Source organism: Nomascus leucogenys, chromosome 9, assembly GCF_006542625.1.
Source record: "Nomascus leucogenys isolate Asia chromosome 9, Asia_NLE_v1, whole genome shotgun sequence".
Lineage (NCBI taxonomy): Eukaryota > Metazoa > Chordata > Mammalia > Primates > Hylobatidae > Nomascus > Nomascus leucogenys.
This window is the reverse complement of record NC_044389.1, coordinates 88,343,719-88,360,880: the sequence shown is the minus strand read 5'-3', so window position 1 is coordinate 88,360,880 and position 17,162 is coordinate 88,343,719.

Sequence of the window (17,162 nt, the reverse complement as noted above, 5' to 3'; positions counted from 1 at the left end):
ACCCGAGTTCATAATCAGAATGCAGCATTGATGATCATTCTGAGTCTTAACATTGCCTTACTGAGAAAGCAGAGAAGAGAGGGATGGAGGGGCAGTGATTTGAGTTGAATAAGGTGGTAGGTAGTAGGAGAGAATGAAGACCTTGTGCGGAGAGCTATGTAAGAAGATAATAGTAGCAATCCTCTGTCATGATTTTGCATTTGATCTTTCTTAAAACTTGACACATTTAGGCTTATTCCAAGAAATTGAAGTTTTTTAAACGTGAAAATTATAATATTTAATATTCTCAACAGTGAAATAAGAAAGAGCACACTATCACTGCCATGTTTATACACAGGGCATGTTATTTCATGGTGGATGATACCAACAAAGTTGACCTCAACAACTATTTGTTAGATTAAACGTATATAACCCAGGATTTATTTGAGTTCCTTTTTAATATATTATTGATTCCTACACGATGACTATCAGCACTGTTTCTGGCTCTACCTGGAATGCCATAACTACCACCACCAGCCCACACAGATATACATACACACACACACACACACACAAACTCACATACATAAACATACTTATTAACTCTTGATAATCTAGCAACAACAGTGTACCTCCTCCAGTCTTCTCTGGCTTCCCCATACTGCATTAAGAGCCTCAAATCTACCAAAGCATTCCATTCATACTTCTAATAATAGATTTATTACATCATTTTGCAATTGTTTGTTTATATTTAGGCCCCTATTAAAATATGAGCTCCTTAAGATCAGGAGCTATAATTTATACCTCTTGCTACCTTCAGCTACCCACCACATTGGAAATGCTCAATTAATATAAAATTGAATCTCTAATCAATTTTAGAATCTCTTTGAAGGGAGAAAAATAAAAATAACCTGTGGTAATTTTTTTCAACTGCCAAACTTACCTGGTACCTGATAGTATAGAAATAAATTGAAATCTCAATTCACAGAGTGAAAAAAGGATCTCTAAAGTCTCATCCAGCTCTAAAATCTGATAATTCTAGAAGCTGGAGCAGATAACTTCCAAAATAAGGTAATTTAATCTAGTTGCATCCTCTTTTCAAAATACAGAAATGTTAGATTCAAAAAGCATATTAAAAATAACTAATGCTTAACCAAGTTTGAAAGAAAGAAATTTCTTGATGTCAGAAATGAAAAGGACCTGAAAGGCACAGCTTTTAGGCCCGTGGGATATCCAGTATCAATATAAGCCCAGGAACTCGGGTTTTGGAATGCATATAGAAATAGAAGACATAGCTTTGGACCTTCTGGGTGGGAGTTCTAATTAAGACCTCTTTATGAAGTGACAGTCTCGAGGAACTCCGCTCCATGAAATGACGAGACATAACTTCCTGCCAAATTAGGGAAGCTACTGAGGAGATTGTCATTGGCCTGGTTATTCTTGATGAAGGAAGAAAAATCGATTATAGACAGAGTTGTTCAGTGGAAAGTCTGGGGTAAGTTCCTGATTTTAGAACAGGCTTTAATGCACTTTAAAAGGAAAACAATGAATTATATAAAACCTTTCGAGGACACAGTGGTACCAGATTTTTGTTCAATTCCTGTGGTTTCCTCCTCCAGATAGTTACCAAAAAATATTCCTTTGGGAATTAGTATCAAAAGGATTCTATAACATCTCAAAAGAATCTTATTCACTTTGGGAGGCCGAGGCGGGCAGATCACGAGGTCAGGAGATTGAGACCATCCTGGCTAACACGGTGAAACCCCATCTCTACTAAAAATACAAAACATTAGCCAGGCTTGGTGGTGGACGCCTGTAGTCCCAGCTACTCAAGAGGCTGAGGCAGGAGAATGGCGTGAACCCAGGAGACGGAGCTTGCAGTGAGCCAAGATCGCTCCACTGCACTCCAGCCTGGGCGACAGAGCGAGACTCCGTCTCAAAAAAAAAAAAAAAAAGAAAAAAAAATCTTATTCAGTAGTCTCATTTAATAAAACCCACTACAAGGAGAGAAGACTGCTGCCTTGACTATATAGACAGGGTTGGCAGGTATTTCATTTTATCAGTTGTAACTAGTAATCCCATTGTTATACATGCTGGCCCAAAATACAGCTATTATTAACCAAATAATGCATTTTTCTTGATAAATGTTGATTAAATCAGATTGGAAGCAAAATGGTAATATTTATGATCGATTTTAGTTTGGATGTTCAATGTCAAGACCAAACACTCTTCACAGCTACCAACTTCAATTTTATGTGGAAAACTAATGGTGAAGAGTTTCAAACTTTAACTGATACTTGACATTTCACAGGATATGTAATTGCTCACACACAACCTTTAGGTTTTGTAATCCAGTTTTATCTCATACAATATTAGAAACAGTACACATTGTAAATAGCTATTTTAAAAGTTAGCCATATTTTATAAAGTCACATGTATTTATATCTTTTCTGAGTAATTTTCTTGTTAATGCCTTATGATAAGTGTTTGTAACATGAAAACTAAACTTGGATCTTGGCATATTCAGTGTTCCATAGATAGATTGTGATATGCATAGCTTCTACCGTGACTTTCAGGCCTAATGTCTCCTCTTAAGTTGTTATTCTTTAATATCCTTTCTCATTCCTTTCAGAGGGCCTGTTATTAGTTTGCATTGTCTGCAGCATTTCAATAATACTGATCTGTTCTAATAAACAGTTCTAAATACTGTTCTGTTCTAATTGGTACCAAAGCACTGTATTGCCAACATTTCTAGATATTAATCCCCTGGGTGGCGGGGGTTAAAACACTGTTCTGTCTTGGCCTGTGACTAATCTTGGAGCTATAACAAATGCATTTAAAGCATTAGATCAGATTCTAAATGTTGCTTCCTGCCACGCTAAAAGATTCAACTTTTACTCTCATTATATATGGATGTGACTTAAGAAACAGGACCATGGCCTACCATTTTTTAAAAGACTATACTAGTGTGATCACTAGCATTAAAACCTAAGATAATCCTTGCAAAAGAGACTTAATTTTCTCATTAACCTGGAAACCTATTCTTATTCTGTTATTAATTTTTTCTCAATTGTATTAGCATATTTTCAGTCCTATAGAGTAGAATGATTTAGTATTCTAAGTCCTGTATTGCTCTGGAACTGGCTCCTAGTAGCTTGAAAGAGCTGAATGTTCTCATCTCTTCTCAACTCCATGGTCAGTGATCTCAGGTTAGTAGCTTATAATCAGCCATGTCAGGGGTATTTACACCATAGAAATAGGCAAATATTCCAAATCGGGCTCTTTTTAAAACTTTTTATTTATTTTTGAGAGCCAGTCAATAACATTTACTAGTGCATCATTGATTCAATCATCATAGGGTCATTATATTTTCTGTAGATTATAAATTATGAAAGTAAAAGGAATGTTAAGGATTATTCATTCCAAATGTCATTGTTCAAAACAATAAGAAAAGTGAAGATTTTGCAAAGATCACATAGCTAGTAAAAGGCAGATTTAAAATTGCAATTCTGCTTTTCTGATTCTTTGCCTATTTTTCTGCTCACCATATACAGATAGAGTAAAGGGCACCAATTTCAATTCATTACATATTTATTGCAGACCAACTTTGGGTCAGTCACTGTATTATATGATGTGTGGGGTACAAAAATGAAGCACTGAAAATGTCGATTAAACTGACTACTGACTCTATTACTTGGAAATGCCACTTAGTATCAGCCCTTAGAGAATGGCACTCTCACCTCCTCACCTTCTTCACACTTTCAAAAAAAGAATGCTTTTGAGCATTCTTCTCTGAGGGGAGAATCGCTATTTTCAGGAACTCTTGCTATGTTTTAAGTTACCTTTCACCTTCAAGGCAACCTTCCTCAGAAAAACATCCCTGGTAGAGAAACACATTGTCTCTGTCTACAGTACAATCCTTGATATACAGGATCAAAGTTGGCTTTTAACCTTCATTTTCTATGTCTTAGCCAGGGACCAGGCTTGAAGAATAAGAAAAGTCCTCCTGTCAGTTTCCTAGTCATGTGTGGAAAGTCAAAGTGGGGGAATGGGGGATAGCTAGTTTCTGGATCTATTAATCATAAAAGAGAAGAAATGGAGGTCATTTAAGTCATTTGCTAACTTTAAAATATAGTTTTATGCTCTGAGGTAAACTATCCTGATAATTTATTATTTGCCAGATAGCATATATTTTCTAAAATTATCTTTAAGATCATTAATAATTCCATATATCATGCATTCATAGCCACAGACTCCATATAAGGTCATTAAGGATTTGAAAGGCATGTGAGAAATAGAGCTACTGGATTGAGGCCAGATGGCACAGACGGTAGTTTGCAAAGTGATGTGCAACCAAGAAGGGAATCATATCATTGTTGAATAAGTAGGATTTACATAAATGAGTTTTTTAAATCTCTGGACATACTATATTGTCATTAATTACATATGGCAGTATAAGATGACAGGATAAAATATCTGTCTAAATGTAATGCCTAGTGTGACTATTTTAACTCCCTACTCTGAACTTGTTTCCTAATTTTCAAAGATCTCGGGATCTGCTCCCATCCCACACTGCCCTAGTGTGACTGTGCTCTGGAGAGGCCTCCCTGAGAAGCCTTCTGATGAAGACCTATCCTGAGCAACTGGCATAAACAGGGAGAAGCCATTTCCAGGGATTTATCCATTTACCTCTGTAGCAAAAATAATATATATATATCACAAATATTGACTCAGAGGTAGGCGGTTAGTTTGAATTGTTTCTCAAATTACTCTGACAGAGGTGATAGGTATTAAAAAGTTTTTAACCCTATTTTGGGTTACGACAAGTCAATGACTATACAATTCTCCTAAATAGTGGTTTATCTATGTTTAGTTTTAACAGGATCTTTTTTCATATTAACTACTGTCACATAGTCATTTTGATTTCTGCCATGATTTGGTACCTAAAAAGAAGCATGAGAAGAGTGTTTTCCTGGTAATGAAGAAACTTTAAAATATCCCCCCCTTTTTTAAAAATTAACTAACATGAATCCAAACAGATTAAGTCTAACAGCATCGCAGGTAATAGAGAAGGATTAGACTAGTTCATATTTCAAAAGTAAATATACCTACAGATATTCATAATTATTTAAAAAAATGCAAATAGATTGAAGCCTCTATCATGACTGATGCTTTACTAATATTTTACGAAACACACTGGACATGAAATGTGATAAGGCATTTAAGCCCATATCCCAAAATACATTTACTTGTAAGTCACATGTGTATATACGTTTAAGTGAATGAAATAATAAAAAGGAGATTATGTTAATAGATTAAATCTTAACACTCATTTAAGTGACATGTTATTTTAACATGAATCCTATGCAGCAATATAACCATTTAAAATTTCAGCAGTAACTTATATAGCTTACATAAAGCAAGATGTTACATATTTGTAAAGAAACCATCCCATAAAATGATAATAGCTCAGGCAGAGGCTGACTATATTAATTGCCCTATAAATTACTAACTCTATGGCATTCTGAAATGAATTTTAAATTGCCCTGTTTGATTAAGTGAAGTAATATCAAAATTAATATTAAAGTTAATTATTGTCAGCCAAAACCTGTTATTGCAAAAAAAAAAATTAATAAGGAAATTAATTGTTGCAATTACTTAACCCTTTTAATTAGCTTGTCCTGCCCAGGACGTTAACTGAACCACTTTTAAAAAGCTGTTAGGCATTTATTATAAAGCCTGATTGAAATTTTATGTGAGTGTATTATTGGATGTGTACTTTATTACTTACCAGCTAAAACTAAATGATGATTTTTAGGATCTGAATAAAATACTAAATTAAATATCTGATACAAATTAGTTGTATAAAAATAACCAAATGAAAACAGAAGATTGTGAAAGGGACCTACTGACAACTCCAAAGGTTGTCATCCCACACATATACCTCTACCAGATACTTGTTGGTCCAGGTCATGATAATTGTATTGCTCCTTGAGAGCACATGAGTGCTTCAGCCATTTCAAGGGCAGGTGAAGCCTCAGCTCCTCCATGAGAGCTTTCCCCTCAAATGGCATGCGTATTTTTTGTTTACCCAGATCCTAGAAGGCTGGAATGAGGAAGAACTGTGAGCTGAGGTTTCAGGTTGGTTGGCATTTGTTTGGTGGTCATGGTTAAACTTTCTCAAGGATCTTTCATTTCACAACACTAAGTTTCCTTAAGCCCCCCAGAATTATGGTAAATCCTACTTTATGCAGCACTATTCAGGAAGCTCAAACCTCCACAGTGGTCAAAGTAATGACTGTCTTCAAAGCAGGGTCTCCAGATTTTCAGTGTCAGCATTTAACCTCCAGACATCTTAAGAATAAGAAATATGTTCTAAGATCCCAACACTGTCATGTTAAGAGTACATTGAAAAAGACCACCCTGACAAAAACAACACGTTTCAGGAAGAAGAGGGGGAAGGGAGGGTTCAAGTTTTCCTCTCCCTTAAACCTCAAATTACAGGGAGCCTACAGGAAGAAAAGGAGACCAATTGTCAGAGAACTTGGATTCTCTACTACTGGCCCTTCCACTGTTTTTTTCAGTGTCTCTCTGGGCAGTTCACATGGGTTCCCTCAGGCTCTGATTCCTCATATATAAAAGAGGTAATAGCATTTATCCAGCCTGTCTCCTAGGTTTATGTTGAAGCTCATAGAAAAGTATTTTGTCAATGGAAAAGTATTATTCAAATATGTGTATAATTTTTATAAAAGTCATAACTGTTCTGTAAAACTATCAAGCCAAACTCTTGATCTATTGTGTAGTTTTTAGAGAATATTGACACAACAAATAATTACTCTTACAATCCATATACCTTTCCTATTATGCAACATAAACAAAATGGAAGACTTCACAAGCAGTATTAAGATTATACACTGCACACCTGATACTGTTTAATTCTACTTAAAGCAATTATTTCTGCTAAGTTTATAAATTTTAAGCAAGATCCTTTCAGACTTCTCTTTGTTTTATATGCCACCCTTTCCAAACTCAGTTTTACCAATTTAAAACACACTTTTTACAGTAATCTAAATTCTCTCAATACAACCTGGCAGGTTCAGTTTTGCCAATAACTATCTACACCTAGATGGCAGAGATTAACTTTGTTTCAAATCGACCCTTCCCTTCAGTTTTATCTCCCTCTTCCCTTGCAGCTCTCTCCTGGACTTCAAAGCAGTTTTGTGGTTTGACTTGCAGAAAATCAATGGTTGGGAGATGAAAAGCAGCTCTTGTTTATCTCTGCCTGCTGAAGGTCATTCTACTCAGTAGCATCTGTGCCAGATCCACAGCCATTTCTCCTCACAGAGGGGAGAAGCAAATTGATTACACACACAGAAATCATTATAAAGAGAGAGTGGGATTCATTTTAAAGGGGTAGGATCACATCAAAACACAAATACAGTAATAAGAATCAGTGTAGTAGTGAAGTACTGGTGTTTGGAGTATAAGTTTAAAGTGTTATTGAATGTGACCCTGATTTTTTAAAAAGCTATTATATGTCTGGACTTGTTACAGGGTACAAAACTACGTAGTTTATCACATTCTCTAACAGGTACCCAAGAAGTTATTTGAATTTAATAGGCTTTAAGGACTATGACTAATAGGACATTAATAAATGAGTGCCGTGGATGTTGAATTTTACATAGATAAGTCTTCCCACAGCAAATACCAGAGTTGTTGGCCTTGCTTAGCCAAATTGTCTATCAGCCTCTTTTCGAATGCTGATGACATGCTGTCACTCAAGCCTATTACATGAATTGCTTAGCTCTCAGTGTTCTTTACATAACAAGTCCATTGTCTGAACCAGTATTGAGAAAAGAAACCTAAAAAGTACATACATTCGCCCAATGCCCTCAAGTCGATAGTGAGCTTTCCTGGAGTCCTATAGCATGTGGATTGAGCCCCGATGATAATACTTTGTCCTGTCTCTGTTATGTAGCTACTGGGTTAGGTCAGGTAGTAGAGTTTTAGTGGTATTTTATGGCATTAAGGCCAGGGACCTAAAAATCCTTGCCAGTCATCCTCTTCTCCACCAAGTTCCCAAGTGAAATTTACACATCAGGAATAACAGCAAGTGGAAAACAAAGTACCAACTTATGGCTGGGCTAGTGACCACTTCTCTCCAGTTTAGAGCTTCCACAACCCTGGATTAAAACTCACAGCTTATGCTCAAGGCCTCCATAGCATTGTGTCTGCATCAAGCCAGAATCTAAATCTTGGATCTCATTTTCTAGTTTATCACATAGTATGAGAACTAAAACAAAAGCCCAGTAAGCTTTAAGTATGTGGATAAAAAGATAAAAACATCACAAAAAGATGGCCAGGTAACTAAAGAGAACTTAGTTCAATTTACAAATTATACCACATGCACTGGAAGAGAGGAAAGACAGAACCTCTTAAAAGTTAAATAATAACCCCGCCCATCAGTAACTGTGGCCAAAAAAATGTTCTGGAACCAGACCAATCAGATTAGAACTGCCTCTTTTTGTGGGGAGATGCAAGGAAGGGGAAGAGGAAAAGTGTGAGCAAGGTTCCTCTTCCCTACATACATGATGCTCCCCACTTTCTAGATTTCTTTGAGGGCAAGATTGGTAGAATCTTCATTTTACTGTTTCCCATAGAAAGTACTACACTGTCAGCACAAAAGTGGGCTTTAATGAGTGTTTATTTAATGAAGGAAGAGAAACACTGTTTACAATATAAAAGGCATCAATCAACAATGATTAAGTACCAGATACATGTCTGCACCCTGGGATATGCAATGGATGCTTAAAGAAATAGCACATTGTCCCTGTTATAAGGGTTGGCACATACAGGGGATTAGAAAAGAGAACAATAACATAATTGTGTGACGCAGGCTACAAATGTACTGTGTGCTTAGCAAAAGCTAAACCTGGGACCGCCTTGTGAACCAAGGCTGTCCTTAATAGAGTATCGCTTCACAAGATAGGGAACTTTTATGCTTTGGACTCAGACACTTTGCCACTTACTGAATATGTGACCTTGGGCAAGTTGTTGTCTCCTTCAGCCTCAGTTTTTGTTTTGTTTTGTCTTTTGAATCTGTTAAATGAGCTCGATTAAAGCCTGCTTTGCAGACTTGGTATGAAGAATAAAGAAGAAAATGGTTACAAGGCAAACAGTATGTAGCAACTAGAGCACATAAAAATGGAGGTAGCTATTTTTATGCTTTTTATTATTAACCTACTAAAGGAGAGCTTTTCACCTTAGTATTGGTTCACCCTACAAACACAGTTAATCTTGTAACTTTTCCATGTTTCAGGTCTTTTTCCACCCATTACATGGGAATTAACCAGTCAAACCACAAAAAGTGCTAAGGATTGCAGTAATCATGAGGAAGAACCAGACAGGAAGGAAAGAGGGCCTTTCCTTTCAGAAGCTAATCCAAAAATGAGGGCTGGGAGTGCTAATGGCAATGAGCTGGTCACTGTAGAATTTAGTACAATTCTTTGCTGAATTTGGGGGAAATGGCACCTTTTTGCCAGGGTTATTTGCCAGGCATCCTGAGAGCCATCAGTTATTTGCCTGATGGAAGAAAGACACTGCAGTAACCAGTTGCTGCTGCTGTTACTCCACTGAACTTTTACAAAAATAGTTTACAACTGTGAGGAGATACGCAATTCTGTTGGGATAAGCTGCCAACTAGTCCTGACTTCTTTATGTTCAAATATCCTATTTGAGTCAGTTGTATGGAGCCACAAGTTGAAATTCCCTTTTAGCTTCTGCCTGTTGCCAAATGTTCTTTTGCTCTGTCTAAAAATGACTTTTGTCCTTAACATGTGTCAATTTCCTAAAAGCACAGTGAGTTAATGCTGTTGCAGGTGGTGACGGCATGTCTTCCTGGGCATCTCAGCAGGGAATTTTATCTTGACACAAGGATTAGTACATAATTCTGGCATTGCTGAGCACGAAAGTACCATGATAAATCTTTCGTCTGCTGCTTAATTATTGATATTAGCAATAAGTTAGGTATTTTAACTAAGAATTCATAGGCTCAAGTAAAAAAGAAGAGATTTTTTACTTCACAACAGCATAGCACTGTTTCTGTTCTAGATGTAACCTAATTGAATAATCTAAAAAAGGAAAAAATAAACAATTTCTTGGAATAAGATTTTTATTGGGACTTTAAATTTTTAAAACTACCTTAGGCATGCCTCTTATTACACTGAGTCTAAATAAAATTGGAGTTCAAATTCAGCAGGTTAATTGTGTTTCCTTACAATATTCATTTTTTAAGAAAAAGCACCGACAACTTTTTGATCATATAAGAACATTGCTTCCCTAAGAATACTTTCTGATATATTTAAATCCATTTGTTATGATTGGAAGAGGAGAGACTGCATATTTTGCCCCAATAGGTTGTTCTAATCCCATGTGCAGTGGAACAGAGTGTGCTGTAGAATAATTAGATGGGAACTTTGGCTTTTCCCTTCCTGGTTGTGTGACCTGGAACATTTAATTTAACCTTGCTGAGCCTCAGTTTCCATATCTGTAAACTGGGTTTAATAATTGTCTGCTTTACATAGTTATAATGAAGATAAACGTGATAATATTTGTAAAGCACTTAGCAGAATGCCTGGCACAGAGGAATGACTCAGTAAAAGGTGTAGCTAATATTTTTAACAAGACACTGCATTCCTATGCTGAAGTGCTTCTAAATTCTCCTGCCATTGAAATGCAAGCCATGGTGAAATTGGCAAGTGAAATGCATTTCTTGGCTAATAGAGGTAACTTCCTTTATTCATGGTATCTACATGCCAGGGATGGGCTAGGAAATGCAAGGAAAATGGAGAAGATGCCAGCAATGTCTTTGAGGAACTCAAGAACAGCCACAGAAGTGAGTCAAAGTGCAGCAAGAATGCAGAAAGCATGCCTGGGTTTGCTGTGGGTGGTTGGCTAGAGCCTTTTGCTGAAACCTAATATGGAGTAGGAATTGGATTAAGATGGTGGGTAAGAGGCAGAACTAGCTTGCAGCTCCAGCTTAGATGGACAGAGCAGCATGTGGAGACTCACACCTTGAACTTTTGCTCCAGGAAGTACTACAGAACATATCAGGAAAGCTAAGAAAATTCGCCAATCTTTTGAAGGAACTGGATCACTACTGCAGGCTCCCTGAGATGCCCAAAACTATGAGTCTGCTTGCTTTTTCAATGAGGAGGCTCATGGTCTGGGGCAAGTTCTCAGCCCTGGTCACCAGCTGCCTGGAAATAGACTCAGTGCTGTTGCAGGGGCACTGGGGGGGTGAGTCTGGACTTTAGGACTGCGGGCTGCATGGGAGAGGGGTGAGGCCTGGGACTGCTGGCTTTCCCACTTCCCTGGTAACCTGTATGACTCAGCAGAGGCAGCCATAATCCCCCTGGGAATATAAATCCATTGGCCTGGGAACCACATCCCCATCCACCACAGCAGCTACAGCCAGTTCCGCCCAAGGAGAGTTGGAGCTCAGACACGCCAATCCCTGCCTCCACCTGGTGGTCTTTCTCTACCCACCCTAGTATCCAAAAACAAAAGTCATAATCTGTTGGGAGTTCTATGGCCCTGCCCATTGTCTGAGAAACCTGAATACTTAACCAGGTATCTCTAGGGCAAGTTTGCATCCTCCCCATAGGACTGCAGCTGATGTGCTCCTGAAAGTGCCAACTCCTGACTGGAGGCCAACCAACACAAAGCCAGCTCACTAAATAAAAACACAACTGAGGAACCTCACAGAGTCCACTTCACTCCCCTAAGACCTCCACCAGAGCAGATGCTGGTATCTACAGCTGCAAGACCTGAAGACAGATCACATCACAGGACTCTTTGCAGACACTCTTCAATACCAGCCCAGTGTCTGGTAGCTCCACTGGGTGGCTAGACATAAGAGCAGAACAATCACTACAGTTCGGCTCTCAGGAAGCCCCATTTTTAGGGCAAGGGGGAAAACACTACATCAAGAGAGCACCTTGCGGGACAAAAGAATCTGAACAGCAGCCTTTGAATCCCAGATTTTCCCTCTGACATAGTCTGCCCAGATGAGAAGCAACCAGAAAAACAATTCTGGTAATATGACCAAACAAGTTTCTTTAACACCTCAAAAGATCACACCAGCTCAACAGCAATGGATCCAAACCAAGATGAAATATCTGAATTGCCAGAAAAAGAATTCAGAAGGTCAATTATTAAGCTAATCAAGGAGCCACCAGAGAAAGCTGAAGTCCAACTTAAAGAAATCAAAAACACAGGATATATGAAAGAAAATTATTCAGTGAAATGGGTAGCATAAATAATAAGCAATCACAACTTCTGGAAATCAAGGGTACACTTAGAGAAATTCAAAATGTACTGGAAAGTCTCAGCAATAGAATCAAACAAGCAGAAGAAAGAACTTCAGAGCTCAAAGACATGGCTTTCTAATTAACTCGATCCATCAAAGACAAAGAAAAAAGAATTTTAAAGAATGAACAAAGCCTCCAAGAAGTTTGGGACTATGTTAAACGTCCAAGCCTAAGAATAATTGGTGGTCCCAAGGAAGAAGAGAAATCTAAAAGTCTGGAAAATATATTTAAGGGAAAAATTAAGGAAAGCTTTCTCAGCCTTGCTAGAGATCTAGACTTCCAAATACAAGAAGCTCAAAGAACACCTGGGAAATTCATTGCAAAGAGATCATTGCCTAGGCACATAATCATTAGGTTATCTAAAGTCAAGATAAAGAAAAGAATCTTAAGATCTGTGAAGGAAAAGCATCAGGTAATCTATAAAGGAAAACCTATCAGATTAATGGCAGATTTTTCAGCAGAAACCCTACAAGCTAGAAGAGACTGAGGTTTTATTTTTAGCCTCCTTAAATAAACAATTATCAGCCAAGAATTTTGTATCCAGTGAAACTACGCTTCATAAATGAAGGAAAGATACATTTTTTTTCCAGACAAAAAAAAAAAAAAGCTGGGAGAATTTGCCACTACCAAGCCAGCATTACAAGAAATGCTAAAAGGGGTTGGAGCCAAGATGGCCGAATAGGAACAGCTCCGGTCTCCAGCTCCCAGCCCCAGCGACACAGAAGACGGGTGATTTCTGCATTTCTGCTTGAGGTACTGGTTTCATCTCACTAGGGAGTGCCTAACAGTGGGTGCAGGATAGTCGGTGAAGCGCACTGTGCGCGAGCCGAAGCAGGGCGAGGCATTGCCTCACTCGGGAAGCGCAAGGGGTCAGGGAGTTCCCTTTCCTAGTCAAAGAAAGGGGAAGCAGACGGCACCTGGAATATCGGGTCAGTCCCACCCTAACTGCGCTTTTCCAACGGGCCTGGAAAACGGCACACTAGGAGATTGTGTCCCGCACCTGGCTCGGAGGGTCCTATGCCCACGGAGTCTCGCTAATTGCTAGCACAGCAGTCTGAGATCAAGCTGCGAGGCGGCAGCGAGGCTGGGGGAGGGGCGCCCGCCATTGCCCAGGCTTGCTTAGGTAAACAAAGCAGCCAGGAAGCTCGAACTGGGTGGAGCCCACCACAGCTCAAGGAGGCCTGCCTGCCTCTGTAGGCTCCACCTCTGGGAGCAGGGCACAGACAAACAAAAACTCTGCAAGAACTTCCACAGACTTAAATGTCCCTGTCTGACTGACAGCTTTGAAGAGAGTAGTGGTTCTCCCAGCACGCAGCTGGAGATCTGAGAACGGTCAGACTGCCTCCTAAAGTGGGTCCCTCACCCCTGAGCAGCCTAACTGGGAGGCACCCCCCAGTAGGGACAGACTGACACCTCATTCAACCCGGTACTTCTCTGAGACAAAACTTTCAGAGGAACTATCAGACAGCTGAATTTGTGGTCTCACGAAAATCTGCTGTTCTGCAGCCACCGCTGCTGACACCCAGCCAAACAGGGTCTGGAGTGCACCTCTAGTAAACTCCAACAGACCTGCAGCTGAGGGTCCTGTCTGGTAGAAGGAAAACTAACAAACAGAAAGGACATCCACACCAAAAACCCATCTGTACATCACCATGATCAAAGACAAAAAGTAGATAAAACCACAAAGATGGGGAAAAAACAGACCAAAAAAACTGGAAACTCTAAAAAAGAGAGCACCTCTCCTCCTCCAAAGGAACGCAGTTCCTCACCAGCAACGGAACAAAGCTGGATGGAGGATGACTTTGATGAGTTGAGAGAAGAAGGCTTCAGACGATCAAACTACTCTGAGCTACGAGAGGAAATTCAAAACAACAGCAAAGAAGTTAAAAACTTTGAAAAAAAATTAGAAGAATGGATAACTAGAATAACCAATGGAGAGAAGGGCTTCAAGGAGCTGATGGAGCTGAAAGCCAAGTTTCGAGAACTATGCGAAGATTGCAGAAGCCTCAGTAGCAGATGCGATCAACTGGAAGAAAGGGTATCGCTGATGGAAGATGAAATGAATGAAATGAAGAGAGAAGGGAAGTTTAGAGAAAAAAGGATAAAAAGAAATGAACAAAGCCGCCAAGAAATTTGGGACTATGTGAAAAGACCAAACCTACGTCTGATTGGTGTACCTGAAAATGATGGGGAGAATGGAACCAAGTTGGAAAACACTCTGCAAGATATTATCCAGGAGAACTTCCCCAATCTAGCAAGGCAGGCCAGCATTCAGATTCAGGAAATACAGAGAACACCACAAAGATACTCCTCGAGAAGTGCAACTCCAAGACACATTATTGTCAGATTCACCAAAGTTGAAATGAAAGAAAAAATGTTAAGGGCAGCCAGAGAGAAAGGTCGGGTTACCCACAAAGGGAAGCCCATCAGACTAACAGCTGATCTCTCAGCAGAAACTCTACAAGCCAGAAGAGAGTGGGGGCCGATATTCAACATTCTTAAAGAAAAGAATTTTCAACCCAGAATCTCCTATCCGCCAAACTAAGCTTCATAAGTGAAGGAGAAATAAAACACTTTACAGACAAGCAAACGCTGAGTGATTTTGTCACCACCAGGCCTGCCCTAAAAGAGCTCCTGAAGGAAGCACTAAACATGGAAAGGAACAACCGGTACCAGCCACTGCAAAAACATGCCAAATTGTAAAGACCATCGAGACTAGGAAGAAACTATAGCAACTAACGAGCAAAATAACCAACTAACATCATAATGACAGGATCAGATTCACACATAACAATATTAACGTTAAATGTAAATGGGCTAAATGCTCCAATCAAAAGACACAGACTGGCAAACTGGATAAGGAGTCAGGACCCATCAGTGTGCTGTATTCAGGAAACCCATCTCACGTGCAGAGACACACATAGACTCAAAATAAAGGGATGGAGGAAGATCTATCAAGCAACTGGAAATCAAAAAAAGGCAGGGGTTGCAATCCTAGTCTCTGATAAAATAGACTTTAAACCAACAAAGATCAAAAGAGACAAAGAAGGCCATTACATAATGGTAAAGGGATCAATTTATCAAGAAGAGCTAACTATCCTAAATATATATGCACCCAACACAGGAGCACCCAGATTCATAAAGCAAGTCCTGAGTGACCTACTAAGGGACTTAAACTCCCATACAATAATAATGGGAGATTTTAACACCCCACTGTCAGCATTAGACAGATCAACGAGACAGAAAGTTAACAAGGATATCCAGGAATTGAACTCAGCTCTACATAAAGTGGACCTAATAGACATCTACAGAACTCTCCACCCCAAGTCAACAGAATATACATTTTTTTCAGCACCACACCACACCTATTCCAAAATTGACCACATAGTTGGAAGTAAAGCTCTCCTCAGCAAATGTAAAAGAACAGAAATTATAACAAACTGTCTCTCAGACCACAGTGCAATCAAACTAGAACTCAGGATTAAGAAACTCATTCAAAACCGCTCTACTACATGGAAACTGAACAACCTGCTCCTGAATGACTATTGGTTACATAATGAAATGAAGGCAGAAATAAAGATGTTCTTTGAAACCAACGAGAACAAAGACACAACATACCAGAATCTCTGGGACACATTCAAAGCAGTGTGTAGAGGGAAATTTATAGCACTAAATGCCCACAAGAGAAAGCAGGAAAGATCCAAAATTGACTCCCTAACATCACAATTAAAAGAACTAGAAAAGCAAGAGCAAACACATTCAAAAGCTAGCAGAAGGCTAGAAATAACTAAAATCAGAGCAGAACTGAAGGAAATAGAGACACAAAAAACCCTTCAAAAAATTAATGAATCCAGGAGCTGGTTTTTTGAAAAGATCAACAAAATTGATGGACCGCTAGCAAGACTAATAAAGAAGAAAAGAGAGAAGAATCAAATAGATGCAATAAAAAACGAAAAAGGGGATATCACCACCGATCCCACAGAAATACAATCTACCATCAGAGAATACTACAAACACCTCTATGCAAATAAACTAGAAAATCTAGAAGAAATGGATAAATTCCTCGACAAATACACCCTCCCAAGACTAAACCAGGAAGAAGTTGAATCTCTGAATAGACCAATAACAGGTTCTGAAATTGTGGCAATAATCAATAGCTTACCAACCAAAAAGTCCAGGACCTGATGGATTCACAGCCGAATTCTACCAGAGGTACAAGGAGGAACTGGTACCATTCCTTCTGAAACTATTCCAATCGATAGAAAAAGAGGGAATCCTCCCTAACACATTTTATGAAGCCAGCATCATCCTGATACCAAAACCTGGCAGAGACATAACCAAAAAAGAGAATTTCAGACCAATATCCTTGATGAACATTGATGCAAAAATCCTCAATAAAATACTGGCAAACCGAATCCAGCAGCACATCAAAAAGCTTATACACCATGATCAAGTGGGCTTCATCCCTGGGATGCAAGGCTGGTTCAACATACGCAAATCAATAAATGTAATCCAACATATAAACAGAACCAAAGACAAAAACCACATGATTATCTCAATAGATGCAGAAAAGGCCTTTGACAAAATTCAACAACCCTTCATGCTAAAAACTCTCAATAAATTAGGTATTGATGGGACGTATCTCAAAATAATAAGAGCTATCTACGACAAACCCACAGCCAATATCATACTGAATGGGCAAAAACTGGAAGCATTCCCTCTGAAAACTGGCACAAGACAGGGATGCCCTCTCTCACCGCTCCTGTTCAACATAGTGCTGGAAGTTCTGGCCAGAGCAATCAGGCAGGAGAA